Source organism: Zingiber officinale, chromosome 9B (assembly GCF_018446385.1).
Source record: "Zingiber officinale cultivar Zhangliang chromosome 9B, Zo_v1.1, whole genome shotgun sequence".
NCBI classification, from domain to species: domain Eukaryota; kingdom Viridiplantae; phylum Streptophyta; class Magnoliopsida; order Zingiberales; family Zingiberaceae; genus Zingiber; species Zingiber officinale.
In genome coordinates this window covers 8,171,228-8,178,777 of record NC_056003.1, presented here as the reverse complement: position 1 = coordinate 8,178,777, position 7,550 = coordinate 8,171,228, and the positions used below count along the sequence as shown (strand labels likewise).

The window sequence follows — 7,550 nt, the reverse complement described above, 5'->3', positions numbered from 1 at the left end:
TCGATTAGACTTAACAAAGGCTTAATACAAGATTTTTGATCTCTAATCTATGAAGAACCAACTATAGTTTCTGTGGTTTCGGGTTGGTTTATAATGGTTGCTGCCATAATTGTTAAATCCGAATATGCTAGGTGGATTATGGGATCATTTTATGGTTGAGTAAGTCAGATTTGAGTTTGTGCCATGCAATGGGTGTAGATCAACCCTATTTGAGAGAGTCCTGTTGGTTTCTTTTAATGGCTTAATTTATTTCCTTAAGTTTAGAACCATGTTAGAACAGTTTGAAGTTAGAAGAGTAGTTAAGGAAATATTTTGCAATGAGCTAGGTTTTGGTTCCTTATATGCTTAATGTGCATGATTAAAAGTATGATAACAGCAGCATTCTTTTAGTTGATAACTACATTAAAGTCTTAATCAGAATGCTCATATTCCTTTACAAGTTTTATTAGTTTTGGCTTGATTTTAATAAGCAATGAATATGAGATAGATTGATTAAATTTTGAGTTTGTAGTTAGTTTTCCGTATTGCTGTTAGAAGTTTTAAAAAAAAAAGAGACCAAAGTTTTTAATAGAATCCCTAATCTTTTTAAGAATTGGGATTAGTAGCATATCAAGTGCTCAAAGATATGCCAAGGCATTTTATCAGAAGAAGTATTTAAAGTAAGATATAAAGAAAAGTATTTTATTTTTAGAAAGGGCATGTACCGGACACAAGGTCCAAGGGATGGGCTCCAAGTTGCCCCTAGACATAAAGTCTAGAAGTGTCTTAATGGTTTTGGGATTAGCTACCTCAATTCTCATTAAGAAAGGCGCGCAAAGTGGTACAATGCCGGGCCCAAGTAAAGTTGAGTATTATTTTAAAGTATAAAAGTATTAAATTTTGGAAACAAATAGAACAAGTTTCTTTTATCTAAATTGAAAGATTCTAACAAGATAAATTGTTGTTTCCTTTAGAGATGCATGATGTAGTTTCACTTCTATTTCATGTTGAGCATGTACCTCCTGTTTTCTTTTACGTATATGCATTTCTTATCGGATTTTGTGAGTAGAAAGCACTCACTAAGCTTTTAGCTTATAGATGCTACTTTTCCTCCTACTGCAGATATGGATAAAAATAAAGGAAAGGCTAAAATGGCATAGAAGAAGGCGACAAGGAGACACTGGTGATGTGTGTGTGGATGGCGGTGATGGAAGATTTGGGGACCTTGTTTTTAAATTCCTGCAAGTTAAATTATTTAGGTTTCTTCTTAAATAACTAGGAGAATTATTAAAAAATTAGATTCTTTATGCTCTCCCTGTTTTACTGTTTTGAAGTTGATTAATTACGTTGGTTCTGTTGAGTACAATATGAATTGTTTGAGTTATATGAAATTCGGTTTTGGTGCATTGCTTAAATCTGGAAATTTCCTAGTGTTGCCGTGGGAGTTAAAACCATAGAGTTCTTTTCTTTTTCGCTTGATTGCATTGCCTTTTTGATACTGCTGGAAGATTTAACCTGTTGTGAAATGCTCAAAATTTTCCTGCTTGGTATCTATATTGCTGTCAGTTTTCGTGAGGCCGTGGGAATTACATAGTTTAGTTTCCCTTTTACTACATTGCTGGGTATTCATGTGTTAAACTGGAAATGCAATATATGAGTTGAAAGAAATGCATGTATTCTTTCTGCTGGAATTACTTTGCTTGGTATAATTTGCTGGTATCACTGGTCGGCAGATGTCTTCTGCTGGTAGGTTCGGGAACCATTCGGAAGGTTAAATGCATAGATGATGCTTGATAAAATGCTTGGTTTTAAAATGCTCGGAAGTTCTCCTTATGCACACTGTAGAGTATTAACATTTAAAGGTTGAGCTGGTAATAAATTGTTATGCATGCAGTTTTTTTTTAGGTACAGCCATGACCGAAATATGCACAAGTATATACATGCATACAAGTTTTAAATGCTATTATGGAAACATGCTAACACATTTTAGTATGATTGATAGACTTGGTTGTTGGCAGTACTGAAATAATTAGTAGTAAGATAGCATGCTAAAAAAAAAAAAAAAACAAACAACAACAACAGATATCATGACAAGTTTATTTTCTTTAAGTTAAGGGAAATCCAGTTTAGTAGTATAAGTAGTATAGTAACGGTCGCCTTCATAGTAGTAGTAAGGAGAGTGGCTGTTACAAGTTGACTGCTAAAACTAGCAATTGACTGCTCCACACTGATCGAGTGAACGGAAACATTCTGTTCACTGCCAGTCGATTGAACCAATTGACTGCACCAGTCGACTAGTGAAACCAGCAGTCAACTGGTACCCGAGTACATTCTCTCAGCACTCGGACCCTCATCCTGACGACTCACTTGACGCTTCTTTGTAGCATTGACCTCTTGCCTTCAAACCTACTTTCTTTGGCTCTCGTCCCTCGGATGCATACAAGCCCGTGGCTCGTCCCCAATGTCATCCTTCGCGTATGCCTCAAAGTCGCTTCTCTCGGCCCTTGTCCTCGCTGCCTTGTCCACGGTCCCTCAGATGCACCATCTTTCATCGGACCTGAAGTCATCAACCTGAGTCACATGTGTATCCTGCACACTCACATACATATATCAAATAACAAGGGTGAACCTAACTTAAACCCTTTGCCCAAACACCAAAACACATGGTCCCACGGACCATTGGGATTGCTCCAACAACTCATGCTTATTGAATAACTCCTAGTCTTTGCCAAAAGCTTTAAAGTCTACTCTCTTCCTCCCAAACCTAAACTTCATCATTGTAAAGAGGAAGAGATCCTTTGTGAGAGGTTTGCTCCACCAAGAAGGAGAAAGCTCTAGCCGGAGATTGTCGGGGATTGATCCACCGAAGGATCAAGGGTTCGTCCACCTCAAGGACACGTCGTGGACTAGGAGCAAGCAATCTCCGAACCATGTTACATCGAGCTTGTTAGCAATTTGGTATCACTACAAGAAAATTACGATTCTACAACACTTAAACGACAACGCTTTTTATAAAAAGCGTTGTCTATTTTTCTTTAACAACGCTTTTAGTGAAAAGCGTTGTCTATTTCATTATTTTCTTATTAATAGACAACGCTTTTCTAAAAACCGTTGTCTATTAGTGATTTTTATGGGTCAAAGACAACGCTTTGTAAAAAGCGTTGTCTATTAGTCTTTTTTTTAATGTCTACGACAACGATTTTTAAAAAGTGTTGTCGATTGTTAAGTTCTCGTCTAAATCTAAATTAATACAAACCGTTGGATTAAGTAAGGAGTAGAAAAACTTTAGCACCCACCTATCTCCCGAACCCTTATCACCCGAAACTCATCTCATGCCTTCTCCATCTAACTTTGTGACGAGATGTCCTCTAGGGTTCGCATGGATTTGGGAAGATCACTATCGCTCGCGCCCTCTCCTCAGCTCTCCCCGCCTCTCTATACGCCTTCTTCGTCACCCTCTCCGTCGTTTCCTCTGGCATATGAGAGCTTCGTGAGGCTATTGACGGCGCTGACCGTACCTGATCCCATGGCCGTCGCACTATACTCTTTGTCGATGAGATCCACCGGTTCTCCAAGTTCCAGCAAGACTCCTTCCTCCCCGCCATCGAAGATGGTTCCATCATTCTCATTGGTGCCACCACCGAGAGAACCCTAATCTCATTTTCCAATTGCCTGAAATTTTCTCGCCAACGACGCCATCGCAGCCTCGGAAGCTCGCGTCCTCACGAGCTCTACAGTTCTCGGGTTCGCGAGTGTTGTTGCCTGCCGCTTGCAGTCTCATGTGCGCTGCTGCCTGCCGCTCGCAAGTGTTGCCGCCTGCTGCTCGCGATGGACAGATTTCTATGGCAGCTTTCATTCTATCTTTAGGATCCATGGTATTGCCAATTTTGAATGTGCTACGTAGTATCTTTGATACACAATTTTTTCCCTGTCTTACTTTTAATATAACTAAAGTCATAATTTGGTTGAGTTTGTAAAGGTTGACGCTGCCAAGGAAAACAACAGGAAATATCAATGTTTCCCTCAATTCACCAATGAATGGTGAAGTAAATGTGTCTCTAGATCTTTTATAAAATTATGATAAATTGTCTAGGGTTGAAATAGGGTCGATAGGAAATTTCTCTGATTCCTCAACCTGCTCTTATTGAGTGCTTATTGGGTCATGATGAAATGTAAAAGTATCTATTACTCGTTTTGCTAAATATTTGTCTTATATGTGTATGCAGACTTGCACTCCAAATTGACTCATGGGCTTTCTTAATGTAGTTGAATTGAGAGCATCAAAATATTAATCATCAAACATGGATCATGCAGCATGGATTATGATGGTGCCATGCAGCATGAATTATTTGATATTATGAAATGAGTTCATGAACCGCAATTGCTTTAGCAATTACACCTACTAAAGCATTCACTATCCATAAATTCACGTCTCTTCTCTTTTATCCTCCATATAAGAGTGTTCAATTGTGATGTGGATACAGAGGAATCATTCCTGTAAGGGTATGATTATATGTGAAAATCTGCTTAGACCATGGGATTAACAAGAGCCAAGAGATGTTTATGGAAGTTGCATTATTTTATTAGGCTATTAGGTAAACTTATGTAGTTCAATAATGCTATAGTTTTTGATACATTCATTGGACTTGCAATTTTATACAACTCATCGTTTATCGAATTAAGATGGACTTTGTAGTGATCTAATATGACACATTCTCAAGATGACAGAAATTTTGTTTTGTTTGTTTGTTTGTGACAGCTTCTTTTGGTCGACTGCTTGCTTGCTTGCAAATTTATAATTTGTTTCTCAAGATGTAATGTGTTGTTCAGTAGTGATTTTCTCAATGCCAGGTACGACCACCAATCTGATGACTACTAACTCAATAAATCAATATTAATTGGATAATTGATTGACCATTAATTATTTTATTTATGAGTAGTTTAAATTCAATATAAAGAGTTTTGTTAGCTAGGTGGCAAAGCGTAATAAATCTAGTCAAATTTGAGAAAGTGCATTAGGATGGTGTAACAGGAAGTAGTCAAATTTGATGGTCAAATTAAGTTTTTGTAATCCCTGTATTTGCAGATCATCATGCACAATGATGGTCAATTCGATAATCATAACTAAACTCACGCATGATTTTTTCCTTGTTTGCCAAAAATGTTTGCACATATTATTTGCAACTGAAACAGAGTTAGTTCTTCACGAAGTTCTAAATCTACTTTCTGTTGTCTCGCTACGTGCTGCTATTGTTCGTCGAGGCTGCAGTGAACAAGCATAAGACTCATTGAACTTTTTTATTCCTTCCTCTCTGTGAATCTATACAGTCACTGTCGTCTATTGCAGATGTTCGGAAGTGAAGCTACAAAAGTATTGGACTATGTCGAGTGCTTCCCTAATGGCGCCGGCGAAGAACCATGGCTTCAGAATGTTCATCCGTCGGAATCCAAGGCTTTCCTACATGGGTTATCAAGGGCGAGGTGAGAAATTATCACTTCTTGCATGATTAGCCATGAGTCCTAAACTATAAGAGATTGAGTAAATATAATTTCTTCGATATATTTTTCTTTCGAACAAACAAACAAACCTACAAAGGGTTCAGTTTTCTTTGCAGATCCTTAGCGGGGAGCAGGATTTGCAAACCCTCGCAGAGGCATCATGATTTGTCGCAGATGAGTTTAGTCCATCTTAATCCTTATCGATAAGTTAGATAGCCAAATGATAATCCTATAGTTTGTAATCTTCTGCGATCATCTGAAAATCATTTTATTATAGGAATTTGTAATCCTTATCGATAAGTGCATTAGGATGCAATTAGTGGCAGAAGTAACAGAACTGCACCTTATTCCAGATGCTTATGTCCCTGTAATGAAGTTTAAGCTCAATGGAGTTTCCATATATCTTCTATATGCTAAACTATCACTTTGGGTCATTCCTGAAGTAAGTTATCTTTTTTTCCTTCAAACTACTCTTTTTTTAATGTGTGAAGAAGATTCTGTTTTATGGTGTCAAACCTTTCCTTTGGTGGTTGAGAAAGCTTGTCTTCATATCCTCTTTTTTCTGGAATTACTAAATCTGATTCAATGTGCTTTTGTAGCATTGCGATATTCTCAGTGGTTTATAATTTCTCATATCTATTGCCTTTCAGGACCTAGATATCTCACATGACTCAATATTACAAAATATTGATGAGCAGACTGTTCGCAGTTTGAATCGGTGTAGAGACACTGAACAAATTTTACACTTGGTGCCAAATATTCAGGTGCCACTTTGCCACAGTCCCCTGAATTTTAGAAATCATGAACCCTAAAACAAATATGTATAATAGCAAACATGTATACCTTCCTTTTAGTTACCCAGTTTGTACTTTTGTGTGATCTCATAAATTCTGTACATTTTATTTTGTTTGCTCCAATCTTGTTGACAAGTTTTATCTATCTTCAAAGTGTCTTATGGTGGACAATGTGTCAGGTAATGGAGGCTAGCAAAACTGACCGGATTGTTTGTTTGAGCCTTATCCCTTTTTTGAAGCCTACAAAAATTATCTAGAGATTGATATGACTGCTGAAAATGATTTGGACCTTTGGAACTGGAAAGGTTGGGTGGAATCACATCTTTGTAAATTGACTCTAAAGGTAAACAACTAAACTGAAGTATATGTATTTGGTTGTTAAATTGGTTTTTAACAACTTGGAACTTCTTTTACAGATTGAAAGGCACACTTTTGGCATGCTTCAGTGTCACCCTTGCACATATTCCAATACTAAATGTAGCTTCTATCTACTAATGCCTAACATTCTACAATATGCATAGTGTGCTGAAATGTTCTAGTTTTTATAGCAAAATTCAAGAAAGCATGAGTGTGTTCACTGAAGAAGAAAGTAATCAAAAGTATGTTATTTTTTTCTTGCATTTTCCCACATATGTTGCTAACATCTACAAATGAAAATAATGTTCTGTTACTTGTAAAATTTCAGGTTGCTTTACTTGACCAAAGATGACATCAAAAGACTACCCTACTTTTAGGTTTTTTACATGTTTCCCTTGTTTTCAACTTTAATAGTGAAAATTTATTTTGTATAATACTGATGGTATTATTTTCTGTGGCAGATATGCAGTGGTAGGTGTTTTATCCCAGTCTCAAGTTGACAATCATTTTTTATCAGTATATCTAGTAGAAGTAAGCATGCAGATCGTTGTCTTCGAGGCCGACTAGCTATTTTGTGCTTTTTTTGTTTTAAATTCGAATGTCACTATCTACTTTGAAACAGAACTATTTAGTCTTTGTGTATAGTTGAATTCTCCTGTAAATACTAATACTTTGTAATTGAATTCTATTGTTTTGGTACGAGTTTGAAATCATTAGCTGAGCTAATTAATATTATTTTATATGTCAAATTCAAATCTAGACATGGTAAAAGAAAATTAATAGTTTTGTAAATATAAAAAAATGATTTTGTAAATAGATTTTTTTTTATTTTTATTTTAAAAAGACAACGCTTTTAAAGCGTTGCACAAGTGTTGTCTTTGCCAAAAACAACAACGCTTTTAAAGCGTTGCAAAGATGATG

General features: G+C 36.5%; 1 long non-coding RNA gene across 1 annotated transcript; it reads left to right on the top strand.

Moving 5' to 3' along the window:
- Positions 1-6,549: 6,549 nt before the first annotated feature.
- On the top strand, positions 6,550-7,022 carry LOC122023747. The gene is made up of 3 exons (XR_006123225.1): positions 6,550-6,615; positions 6,689-6,871; positions 6,958-7,022. It is a non-coding gene; the product is annotated as an uncharacterized LOC122023747 (long non-coding RNA).
- The last annotated feature ends 528 nt before the right edge of the window (positions 7,023-7,550 follow it).